This window comes from Nelumbo lutea, chromosome 4, assembly GCF_056320005.1.
Source record: "Nelumbo lutea isolate HS-2025 chromosome 4, American lotus-T2T, whole genome shotgun sequence".
NCBI lineage: Eukaryota > Viridiplantae > Streptophyta > Magnoliopsida > Proteales > Nelumbonaceae > Nelumbo > Nelumbo lutea.
Genome location: NC_142687.1, coordinates 30,894,980 through 30,907,548, shown reverse-complemented (window position 1 = coordinate 30,907,548; position 12,569 = coordinate 30,894,980). Strand labels below are relative to the sequence as shown.

Genomic DNA, 12,569 nt, shown 5'->3' with positions numbered 1-12,569 from the left:
GAAAAGCAACTATACCTCTTTTTAGATTTCAGACACATTTAATATCTTTTTTAACTTTTCAGATTTATCAAATGCCACCTTAGATTCCCATTGCTTTTCCACAAAGTTCCCTCAAAGCCTTTAAATTGCAGCATCACATAGAGATTGGCCCTCTTCTCTAGTTATGATAAGCTATTGCAAGTAACCTCAATCATCTCTATGTTTCTTTTTTGTTCCCTTTGTTTTTATATATTTTGGATTTGTTTTGCAATGTATTTATTTTGTTTCAACTACTTTCTCTTGTGGCTTCTTCTCTTTTTTCTAATGAATTCATGTTTATGATCAAATTGGATACTATGAAATCCTAATTGTTATGTTTTGTTTTAATTAGTTAGAACAAATCTTAATCGAAAAATTTGAGCCTATACGACCCTATTTGGCAACAAATCTATAAAACTATATTCTTCATAGAAGACTGAAGTATGGAATTTCTAGATTACTATTTCACCATAGGTAGTACATAGTGTTTGGCTATCACACCGCTTCTTCTTCTTCCTCCTTTTACCATAGGCAATGTAATAACAAAAAAGAAAAGAAAAAGCCCACTAATGATAAAAGTGGGAGAGTGGGTCGTGAGTTATAGGAGGGGCTTTTGAAAATTCTTTTTGAGGGTGGACCACTCAGCAAAAGAAGAAAATGATTTTAGAAAAAAAGACTTAATTTCTTTAACTAATGCAAGAATTCTTTCCTTTTTTCTCTTTCTAGACCTAAAAGAAAGTGAAGACAACCCATCATTGGAGAATCAATGTGGGAATTTATCTCTGTGGTTTTTGGCACCAAATTGCTCTTTAGGTAAGTCTTTTTCTCCCTTGAAATTTTGTTTTTCGTTTTCTTGTGCATTGAACTTAAAATTACAATATTTGCTAGATGATCATTTTCTAGTCAATCTTTTGCAATAAAAAGTGGTTTTAATAAAGACCTCTTGACATTAGGAACCCAACAAATCCAACCTTGTGTCTTTTGGATTTGTAGAAGGAAAACCATGTTAAACTTTGGATTGAAACACAAGGGACATCGATCGATTTTAGGCCGTTAGAAATTGGCATTCTGGTGATGTTTTTTTACTAGGTTTTGGTTCTAAATTGTAGTTATTGATGGGATGTTTGAAATGGTACCTACAACTCCTCATTTGGATTTTTTACTAGAAGTTATGAATTTTTAAATTTGGTATCCTAAATCTACTAAATATGGGAATCCAAGAAATTGTTAATGACTAACAGATTTTATGCTGCTAAAATGGGGTCATCTAATGATCACTTTGGTCGAGAGTAATGTTTAAATTGTAGTGGGATATGAGACATTCATGACGATATATCACACTTGCAAAATGGACATTTGAGCTAGAAGTTATGAGTCTTAAAATTTGGATCCATGAACACAACAAATCTGGAAATCTTAGAGTCTCAAAACCTAAGCTAGTAAATTACAGGAGGTTTTAAGTAGATTGATACAATATAGTTTTCACACTATAATTATCAATATAAGTTTTGAATTTGGTTGTAACAATTATTCATTGATTTATAGGCTTTTAGATATATCGTGACTCACTTATATTGGTACTTTGAACTCGGCATGTTGTGTAAGTGACTTTGCATCTTCTAGTTATATGTGGTTTTTTTTTCTTTCTTTTTGTCAACTTGATTAAATTAACAAATATATATATATATATATATATATATATATATATATATATATATATATATTCATATTGTGTATTTGTTTTTGTTTACTCGAATTGGGATCCAAGCATGTGAGTATTATGAATTCATAATCTAGATCAATTATTTTTTTGTTGACTATTTTGATACATTGATATTTGATACCTTGTTTTTCCTTAAAAGAATCAATGATTTCTTTTTAACTTGTTATCCTTTATTTAGCAATGATCTTCTTATGTTAACTTTATTTTGTGAGACTTGTGTGGATTAATGTATTGATAGTGAATATTATATTACTACGTTTTGGACCCCGTCATTGGGGATGAATACGATGGCATCTTAAACTAGTCAATTTTGAATTTAGGCCTTCACCAAAGGGCATATATGTGGTCCCTTATCACTGAGGTGAAAGTGGTCGTAGTCTATCCTTGTGAAATTGCCATGTGACTCTGAATTTGAATTTAAATATATTGGCATCAATTCACGACATGTGTTCCATCCAGCTTATCCTTATAATTTTGTAAACTGTGGGGAAGTTTAATGCTTTTCGAGTATATGAATGCTTTTCTCTATGATTGATTAAATTGTTTGAAACCTTTGAATGTTATGTAGATTTTATGAATTATTTATTGTTATTAGTATCATCTTTTTTCTGCATGCTTAGTCCAATTGGGGAGATGAAATGTTACTTACTAAGGGTCATACTCATTCTTCTTATTTCTCTTCCTTTTTAGATGTTAAAGAAGAATATATATTATATAGAATTGCTTGAGAGAGAGCACCATTTCTTTGCATTAGAACTTTTGGAGGATTTTATTAGTTGAATTTTAATTTAATTTAATTTATTTTATTTTTTTTTGTAGATAGGAGTTTTCACTAAGGCCTTATAAAGCTCAATGATTAAGTGTAGTAAGTTATTAGCCTTGATATTCAAAATGCTGAGATTTTTTTTTTTGATGTTAGATGTCATCAATTAAAACTCCAAATCATGGATGATAACAAAATTCAAGGTTTAGTCCTCAATCAAATTTGGATAGAATTAGAACAATTGTGATCCCTATGGGTAACAAGGAAGATAAAACTATTTGGAGGCTAAATCTTAAAGGTATTTTCATCACATGTTCTACCTATAGACTAGTGGCTATGGACAATACTTAGGGCCTCTTCGTTTCCTCTTATCTTATTTCTCTTAAAGAGGAATCTTACATTTTTTTTTGTTTTCCATACCCCGAAAACACATAATACTTATCCTTCCTTATAACTCAAGGGCACAATATGCAATAATATTAAATAATAATAATAAAAATAAAAATAATAATAATAATAATATAATATTATTATTATTATTATTATTAATTAATTAGTACTTATTATTAATTTATTATAATTAGTTATTAATTAATCAGAATTATTATAATCATTATTAAATATTAATTAATTAATATAAATTTTTTATTATTATTGGTTTATTAAATTACAAAAATTAATAATTAATATTAATTATTTTCATTTAATTATTAATTAATAAGAATTATTATAGTTAATTATTAAGAATTAATAATGAATTAATATAATTTATTACTTATTAGATTTATTTAATTATTATAATAATTAGTATTAGTAATAAATTACTTATTAGTTTATTATTATTATTATTATTATTATTATTATTATTATAAGTAAATGTTATTAATTAGTAATTTATAATATTTAACTAATAATAAATATTAATTCACAATCATTGTTTTTTATTTTTTAATGAAATATTATAATAATTAGTATTGGTTGTAAATTAAATATCAAATATTAATTAATAATTATTAGTTGTTAATTAATTATTAATTATTATATTAATTAATAATTGTTATAAATTATTAAATAATATTTTTTATTTATAATAATTTATAATATTATTTTTTTTATTGAATTATATAGACAAATAAAAATTCTCATATATGAGGTTAAAATGGACATTTGACAATTTTCATAATTTAGAATTCAAAATTCAAAATAACATTAATTCTTTGCATTCAGAATTCAAAGGAAAGAAAAGTTCACCAACACCAAGCTACCACTTAATGCAATTATTGCACTTTTAGATGATAGACATCAAAGAAAACGAACAAGCCCTTAGTCTTTTTCTCTTAATTCATTTATGAATTTGGACCCAATCTTCCCCCCTCCCAATAATAAAATTTTGGGTAAAAGACTTAAAACATACCATGAGTTTTCATAAATTAACTTAAATGTGTTTTGAGTTTTTCAGATAGGCTTATACCTTGTGGGTTGACCCCACTAGACTTAAACATGACCTCCAACAGTGAAACTTCACATGTGAACTCATTTAAAATTTTTAAATTTATATATTGCTATTCTACTACATTCACATCTCTTCTAGTGGAGAGAGAAGAGAGGAGAGAGTCTATTTCCACTCTTGTCCTCTATATTTTAGACTTTTAGAGTCACCAACTTCTCTCAATCCCAAGGCACCACTGGAATATATATTAAAGGTTCAAATACAGTTGGCGAATGAAACATAGTAGACATCTTGTTAATCTTGTAACCAATGTTATCGAACCATCGTTGACCTAGACAATTAAACTGTTCAGACCGAAAACGTCTAGGTGAATGGTTCCGTTTTACTCCAAACCCGGTCCCTAGTAAAAAAATAGTTGACCCAAATGGTTTGACTGTTAAACTGTTCGACCCGAGGAATGGTTCGCGGTTTATAACTTATGACAACAAGAGTGAAAAGAGAAGGTCCCTTAGATCTGAGATTCACTACAGAGAGATTAGTTGATAGATGTGTGAGAAAGATTTGGGAGAGCAGTCAAGAAGAGATATCTACGAGAGAGAAAGAGATCATATCTACTTTCATCGCCATCGTCGTCGCTATTTCATGTGACCTCCTCCTCCTCCTCCTTCTTCTTCTTCTAAACTCTCTCAGTCGACAACTTCTCAAATCTCACTCTCATTCTCAAACCTTAGTGATGGAGGGTGATTTGGCCCAACCTCGCAGCACGGGTACACGTCGGCGTTACCTTGCCCAAACAGTGACTCAGCGTGACAACGCAACTAACATAACCACAACTCGGGGGAGGATCTCACCGAGTTGAGCTCGACAACTGGGCGGATAAACTACTCGCCAGAAGTCGTCTAGCATGCATCTCCTCCTCGGGGTTAAGGCACTTCGGGGTGCCCTGAGGTCGGGGTATCCTGACCTTTCTCGATGCTCGAGCTCCTCCCGATGGACTTCGAGCCACTCCTCGATGGGAGATTACTGACCCACCTCTAGACACCCCAGGGTGAAAACACCTCGGGCCAAACAGCTCGGCATAGCTCGCCACCTATGGGATAGCCCGGCACGGGGTGACTCGCGAAAGGGTAGTTCGGCGTACCGCTGAAAAATCTTCTGTCCGACTGCCGTACCCGACAAATCTGGGGACAATAGCCATGTCCCTCGTCAGACATTGTCGCGCCTGCCACCTTTAGAAGGTGTCCTACACCTGACAGGCACATACCCTGCGATGACAGCCCCACACGTGCCACCTCAGCCTTACCCAAACCTGGTGGCCTGGCACAGGTACCGACCCAGCAACCTGGCCCAGGTGCGACCTGGCTACCTGACACATGCGCCGACCTAGCGACTTGCAAGACGTGTTCGTTGACGACTTCGACATGCATATCCAAACACTCCCACGATCCTTGAAAGTTGGTCCACGTGCCAAGTGATCTGGAAGGTGGTCAACATGCATGGCGGTTACCTCCAGGAATCTCGAACCATTAGAAGACCTCGTAGAGATCTCGGATATGGTGTATGAAGCCCATGCCAAACAATGCTTGTATAAAGGCACCAACCCCAGAAGCAAGTAAAGAAGTTCTAGCTCTCAGATTGTGATTTTTAGCTCGCAGTCTACTATGAGAGTACTGACATAAGCATCGGAGCGACCTCACCAGGTTAGCCACCCCGAGTCCTCTGACATTTAGTTCCTTGCAGGTCTCTAAAGAGCAACGAAGCTCATAAATCCAAGTCAGCACCTGGTCAGCCTGACACCTCACAAGTAGCTCGGCACTTGGTCAGCCCGGCACCTCACAAGCAGCTTGGTACCTGGTAAGCCCGACACCTCACAGGCAACTTGACACTTGGTCAGCCCAGCACCTCACAGGCAGCTTAACACCTGGTCAGCCCGGCACTTCATAGGCAGCTCGACACCTGGTCATCCTGACACTCACAGGCAGCTCGACACCTGGTCATCCTGGCACCTCACAGGCAGCCCGACACCTGGTCAGCCCGACACCTCACAGGCAACTCGGCACTTCATAAGGTCCAGTCGCCTCTTCGGCATGGGCAAAGTTCAGGAGTGGACTATGAGTCACTCTCAAAGTCTAAGGGGCACAATACTGCTCAAGACTTAGTCGCCTCTTCGGCATGGGCAAAGTTCAGGAGTGGACTATGAGTTGCTCCCAAAGCCTAAGGGCCACAATACTACTCAAGACCCAGTCGCCTCTTCAGCATGGGCAAAGTTCAGGAGTGGACTATGAGTTGCTCCCAAAGCCTAAGGGCCACAATACTGCTCAAGACCCAGTTGCCTCTTCGGCATGGGCAAAGTTTAGGAGTGGACTACGAGTCGCTCCCAAAGCCTAAGGGCTACAATACTACTTAAGACCCAATCGCCTCTTTGGCATGGGCAAAGTCAAAGAGAGTGAACTATAAGTTGCTCCCAGAACCTAAGGGCTAAAGTACCGAACTGGCAGAGACCTCGGCACCACTTAAGACATAATCGCCTCTTCGGCATGGGCAAAATCCAGGAGAGGACTGTGAGTTGCTCACAGAGCCTAAGAAACTGAATCAACGCTTACGAGCTCATCGAATTATGAGCCAAAAGGAGAAATCTACTCCCTTCACCAAGTTATCTTCAGCTCGGGAGTGAGGGAAAAATGATGAGGGCAGATTTAGTCCTCCAATGACAATGTGACACCTGACACCTCGTGATAACTAGGTGCAGCCTCATGACAACTAAGTGCTAACTTCTAGGCAGCTCGCCACCATGCAACACTTACAGGCAGCTCGCCACTAGGCAGCTCACCACCATGCAGCACTTACAGGCAGCTCACCACCATGCAGCACTTACAGGTAGCTCGCCACTAGGCAACTTGCCACCATGCAGCACTTACAGGCAGCTTGCCACTAGGCAGCTCATCATCATACAGCCTGGCACCTTACACATAGCTCGCTTATTAGTCAGACTAACCACCGCATGACAACCCCAAGGAGCTCACCCACTCCCCGATTCAGACGGAGATGGGCAACCTTACCGGTTGGTGGCTTTAACCCCACCTAACACGAAAGCAGGTCCCATCACAACAGGAACCCAGGAACTGCTCCACCAAACCCACGAGGACTCCAGTATATAAAGACCTCACCCCTAGGGGCGAGGGGAGGCAAAAAAGAGGTGTGTTTGGGTAACCCCTGCTCTCTAGCTCTCTCATTTCTCTAATATCATTTTCAGCTCACTACTGTGTGCTAACTTAACCATCGGAGTGACCCGCCGGGTAAGCCGCCCCGGGTTCTCTGATTTAGTTCTTGCAGGCAACTAGTTCCCACCGTCTACAAAGATGAGCAGATCATCTCCTGTAGGGAGCAGCCGGGTTGCGCGACACCAGGGAGCTCCACTTCAGCCTCTGAGTCATTGGCACCTGGGAGCAGACGAGATGACGAGGTAGTTAGAAAAAAAAATGATACGTGACCAGAAACTGTTACATCATGCATGCAATGTGATTTGAACCTCCATCACTTATATAAACAATAGCTTCCATGACCACCAAGCTATGACCAACTTATTTATCAAAAGAGAGTTAGTTTTTACTTTTAAGTGCATAAATATAAGATTAATGGATTTCGATGGGTTGGAATGGGTGAAGGCGGGTTAGGGTTGAACCCAACCCATTTAATTTTATATAACTGAGTCATTAATGGGTTGGCAGGTTAAATGGGTTGAGCTCAACCCAACCCAAACCAAACCAACTACCCAATTGTCATCGCTAAATTAAGAAAAAACAGATGAAACCTTAAAATTTAAATCTATTAGAATGAAACATCTAATATTTCACCTAAATGTTAAATTCATACAAAAATCTACAAGGATTTATTAGAACAACTGAGATGACTTCAATATTATATTTAGAAAACTAATTAAATATAAATCATCTAGATAAATAAGGAAAAATAATTTAGAGATTTAAAAAATGTAAGCATCTAAATGAAAATATTTTTTGAAGTTAACTGATGAAACTCGAAGAAGAAAGTGTTTATCACAAATGAAAGGTGTAGGGTAATTCATAATTGTGGAATTATCGGGGGGGGGGGGTTATAATTATATGGTCAATCTATCTTTGACAGGGTGTAACTGGATTAGATCATGATCCAATCTGATTCTAAATCTGATCCTATTTTGTAAAAGGATTTTCAGATTGGACTGAATCGAGTAATGGGATCGGATCAAATTCAAATCACCCCTACACAACTATGGATCGAATTGGATCTATATTATTAGATTGGATTCGAATATACCTTGAATCGAATATCATTCGATCCGTTTGTATCTGTAACCATCCCAACCCTTTTGTTTTCATGAACATTTAATTTCATACTCAGGTCATGTTTGGTTCGATTCTCATTGTTTCTCATTCTTACCCAAGATGAAATTCCAAGATGGAAAAATGAGTAAAAATGGGAAGAACAAGAAAATATTGCTACGAACCAAATGCTTTTTTTCCAAAATTATTATTTTTACGTCAAGAATGAGAGTAAAATTTGTAACCTATTTAGTTACAAATTTCATTCTCATTCATTTTTTTTATTAATCAAAATAATAATATAAGGGTTAGAGGTGTAAAACGTGCCATATCGGGTCCACGTAAAGTGCGGGTTGTGCCATGCCGCCCTCCCCTGGGATAACTTGGAGGGTCGGCTTGGCATGTCCCATGGCCCAAGCTCATGTGGGCACATGCCATGCCGCGGGCCAAAGCTATTTATTTAAAAAAATTAAAAAAAACTTAAAATTTTAATTTTATATGAATTTTGATGTATACAATTGCTTATATATGCAATAATTAAATAAATTAGTATAATAAAATTAAAAACAATTGTTTATTTTATATTTTTTATTAATATTTTATATACTTTATTATTATATAATTATAATATATATATATGGTCATGCCAGCCCACAGACCTAAAACCCCATGCCCAAGTTGTTCCCCCATGTTGTATGCACCAAAGCACCATAGAGGAACCACAACTGTCGAATGACAAAATTGTTGTCATAATCATATAGGTCAGCTGCAGTTCCAATTCTCTCTCATCAAGGTGATACAAATAGATAAGGCCCAAATGTATGCCCAACATATTCAAATTTGAAAATAAGAGAAAAGAAGCATCCAAGACAACATCTATAATAGGCTATATTTCTTATCTATGTAACATGTAAACATTATTCAAGCAATACACAGTTCTTTCATCTGTAGAGTCATGACTCATGTGTGATTTTTCTCTATCAGATTCAAATGAAAGATAGCTTCAACATTCTTATGTACTTCAACCTTAAATTTTTCTTCCTCATTTCCCCTCTTGACCTTGAGAAGCAAATTGAGCTTTGCCACTTCTTCAATTACCTGCATGAATCACAAACAATAAGGTCATTTATCTATCTTCCCAAACTATGGAAGTTGCAAATATGCATGCAATTCCCATGCCAAGAGTTAAATAGCTAATAATAGAAGATGTCGACCTTTGCCTTTGCATGAAGGACCTCCAGCAGTTCGTAAGGGGCCAACGAGTTTGACCTCTACTGGATAGTTTTCACAGCATGATTTGTTGCATCTTGGATAATAGGATCATGTGCTGGCACTTCCCTCCATCCTGGTCCATGGCCATCTAGATTTACATGACTGGCCAATAATTACTACTAGGAAATATTTGGCCCAAATTTACTTAAACACGACCCCCTAACATGGCCTGTTACATGTACATTATCGGCTCTAGTGGCTTGGGAATGCTTTGGATGTTGAAGGGTAAATAGTTTAATGGGAAGAGGTTAGTCTAGGTTAAGCATGATTCTAAAAGAATGTGAATATTTCGTATTCTTGTCCTCCTGAAAAATTTGAACATGCAATTACAACACAGGTAAAAGAAGAAAGAAACTTAATTATGTTTTCAGGTTCAGGCACATAACACAATCTGGATATCTTGTATTTCCAAATCCCACATGATAGAAGTTCCCATGGGTGGAGCTTTTATGTACAAATAGCAAAATACCAATTACCCTTCAATAAGGGGGGGGAGAAATCATGTAAAAAGTAAAAAATCCCCAAAACAATGCAAATGGGGTTGAAACATGCATTAATAAGTCGATCAATTTCTTTCCTTCATATCAGAAAAAGAAAAGTATTGTATTTTGCATGTGAAAGATGAATCATGTTCAAAGCCCAAAGATTTAATACAAACTAGGTGACTACTTTGTCACTCACCTTCTTGAAAATAGAAAAACTTAACGGTTTATCTTGTTGTCTTAAAAATCAAGCCAATGAGTGAAAAACATGGTAGGGCAAAAATGACTTAATGAGTGCTCATTGAATTGCCATTACTTTTTTGCATAATTCTAAATTGTGCCCAAGTCTGTGCTTCCCTTTTAGATTGATTATATAACACTCTCTTAATAATAATTAATTTTTTTAGAAAGGCATTTTTGAGTATCGGAGACTTGGACCGATAAACATCTACCCAAATTAAATAGCATAAGAAACCTGCAAGGAACAGTTATGGTTCTGGAGACTAATAGAATCTTTTTTTTTTTTTTTTGTATTAAAATGCTATATCGGCAAATAAAGGAAATTCAAAGGAGATGTTAAGACATTATCATTAAAGATCAAAGCAGGAAAAAAACAAAACAAAAATAGAACAACCAAGAAAGAGAATAAAGATATAGATGGAAGATAATATGGTTGCTAATGTATTGAGAATTGACTCAACAATATCCATTTATCAAGTTTTATTTATTTTCTTTTACCTCTCAACAAATTCAAACTTTTAGTTGGTGATATGGATTTTATACTTGTAAACTTATAACATGATCTGTCTAATTGGTCAAGGAGTTGCCTACATCAAGTATTTGTTTGCATTTAAAACCAAACTAAATTTATGCAGCAATTTTGTTAGATTATTAGTAATAATCATATTATGTCATCAACAACAGAGATAGAAGGTTTAATAACACTCCTATATGTATATTTCATGATCTTGCATCAAATTAAAAAGTCAAATCTTTTCACTTTGGCTCAAACTTCTCCTGTTCGTGATTTCATGATCCAATTTGGTTTCAATAATATTGACTCCAACAATTCTAGCACCTCTAATACAGGGATCCACCAGATACTTGAAGCCTACAAAATCTCCGAAGAAGACCCACTCAAGCACAATAACAGAGATATCATTTCTTCCCAATCAACACAATCTATTCCCTGCCCTGTATATTTGATGGATTAAAAATCCCAGAAACCATGATTACAGAAGACATGCATTCTCAATCACATCCAAACCCATAATTAATTCCGATAATCCCTAACAAGCTAAATGTAAAATATGTATATACGATTCTAGAGTCAATGATCTCCTTAAAATCAGGACTCAATATTGCTTCAAAGTTCAAGGGCAAAGAGAGATTCCAAGATCATTTACCTCGCCTAGAGTCAATGAACATGGAGGCATCTCCAACTGGCATGAATTCCTGCAGCTCCTTGAAGTTTAACCGTGGCTTCACCCACACATTGGCTTCATAAATTTTCTTAGCCTCAATCACTTCCAGAGTCAGATGGTGTAGAGTACCAGCAACCGCCTGCTCCTTCGCCTTCACAATCCTTGCAAACTCCATCAACGCATTCTACCCCATGCAATTATCAAACAAACAAAAAATTAATAAGTAAAATAATTATTTTCTTGTACAGAGAGAGGAGATGATTAGTTTTACCTTGTATAGAGAGAGAGAGAGGGACGAGGGTTCAGTGACTTCAGTCGAGAGGACTCAAGTTTCAAACTCGAACGAAAAAAAAAAAAGAATTGGTAGGATGGGGCACGAAAAAATTTCATGCCATAAAATATGTTAAATTTTTGTTGAGACCCAAATTTCATTATGGAAAGAATGAGTCCTACGACAAGAAATGAATAGCCAAACACCTACATCTCATTCATTCTTGCCCATTTTTTCTGTTTGGTTTGCGGGATGAAGATGGGAAAAAAGGAATATTTTTGCTCAAGTTTCATTAGAATATTCATTTTTTCCTTTATTTGTTTTGGGGGAAATAGAGGGATGGGATGAAAAAAGAGTAGGATGCCGGATACCAAAAATAAGAATTCAGAGCTGCACCAAATCAATGCGACCCCATTGAGAAAAGGAAAATGGAAGACACATATGGGAAAAAATATCGGGCCTTGTCAGAGCGGAAGCTCCTTCGTCTTCTCACATCTACCTCCAGGCATTCCAACGGTCATATCTTTAGCCACTTTTCCGACATGTTGAACGATGGTAATGCATTTAAACGGTCATATCTTTGAACGACAGCTGCCTTGAATGGTTTTTGATAGTTACCTTTCCTTTGCTTCAAGCTCCGTTTTGCCCTGATTTGCCCTCTCTCTGTTTCTTGCTTCAACTAGGGCAAAGCATGGCAAGGATATGGCTGTTTTGCCCTGGTTACCTTTCTTGGTGTCTTTGGTGTGAACTAGAGATGGGTTTGTTGGCTTCTCTCCTTTGTGTTCTCGCTTTCTTTGCATTCTCTAGTTTGAGACTAGCTTGTGGAACCCAAAGCTCAACACGCTCA

General features: G+C 36.4%; 1 pseudogene across 1 annotated transcript; it reads right to left on the bottom strand.

Annotated features, from left to right (window-relative positions):
- Nucleotides 1-9,093: 9,093 nt before the first annotated feature.
- LOC148854964 (cysteine proteinase inhibitor 12-like) lies at nt 9,094-11,811 on the bottom strand (annotated as a pseudogene). Its single transcript, XR_016112229.1, has 4 exons — nt 11,723-11,811; nt 11,434-11,635; nt 9,488-9,633; nt 9,094-9,371 (listed from the first exon to the last, which is right to left on the bottom strand). The product of XR_016112229.1 is annotated as a cysteine proteinase inhibitor 12-like (transcript).
- Between the last annotated feature and the right edge of the window lie 758 nt (nt 11,812-12,569).